We start from the raw sequence: 1,230 nt of genomic DNA on the forward strand, positions 1-1,230 counted from the left end.
GTTAGATAGTTGATAAATCGTAGCATGTTCGTTACCATAGTATTTTCCTGTTGTAGATAAATCTCTGACTTTTTGTTGGATCGTGAATGGACTTTAAAAATTGATACACCTCTAGTTGTAGGGGTGTTTATATCATAACGAATATCGGGAAGGCAGGCAACAAGATGAATTTCCCCTTTCAAGTGCCTCATATAAATACGCAACACTGAATTTTCGAAGCAACACCCAACTCCAGATACTACCTTCCGCCACTGACATAAAGTAAATCAATAACTGTGCTGTAAAATAGAAACAAAACAGTCATCAAAACAAAGTCAGTGTACTTGAAAGTGGATGTCTTTGCACACCTGTGAAATTAAATTATGCCGATGGGTAACGTTCACTTCCACCTTGCTGCAGCTCATTGTAACATGCTTGATGACATTTGATATGCTGTCTAAAAGGTGGGCGAGATGTTATTGCACCTGCTGCCCACTCGTCGACAGCAGATCTGTTGAGGTCATGTGGCGACGCAATGTCCCTTTTAGTTGATCCCAAGCATGATTAATCATCAGGTAAAATAGGCTATACGTTTCCTTTAACTTCTGTCTTGACGAGATGCTTATGCATTATTGTCTTGAAAGACGAAAGCTTCACGGAAATGCTGAGCGTACGTCAGCATTAAAGGTTTTCAGGATGCTGCATAGCACTCAAATTGTACTCGGCTGCGAGTTGGTGGGCCCGACGTCTATACTTGGCACCCTCCTGCCTGCTAAATCTGTGGGACAGCTCGCTTGAGACGCACAGTGTTATCTCGGTGCCACTGTGCTTTCCTGCGGCGATCATGAGGCGTTTGACACGTTTTACTGACGAAAACTCAGCGCCACTAGTGTTCCTTTGCTCGTCTTCTTCGCTCATTACGGTGCTGGTGGTTTGTACTGCAGTTGTTATCGGGCACCTGGTAGTGTGCAAACCTCTGCTTACTCATTGAGCAGACGTTGCCTTCTCGCTTGCCTCGAAAAATGCATCACATAGTATTCTAACATTGTCCTAGGTGTAGGCAGGAGTCATGCATTACCTGCAGATATCGGGTATCGGCTGAAGTTGTTAATCACGATCGACCACCACGACACAGATCTTCCATGTTCTGAGTCTTACATTAATGACTGAGCGCTCGAGTGACATTACTGGGACAGACGCGTTTGGCGGAAAACTTACCGTTCCTAAAGTAACAATGTGTGTGATTACTAA

Source organism: Schistocerca americana, chromosome 1, assembly GCF_021461395.2.
Source record: "Schistocerca americana isolate TAMUIC-IGC-003095 chromosome 1, iqSchAmer2.1, whole genome shotgun sequence".
Taxonomy (NCBI): domain Eukaryota; kingdom Metazoa; phylum Arthropoda; class Insecta; order Orthoptera; family Acrididae; genus Schistocerca; species Schistocerca americana.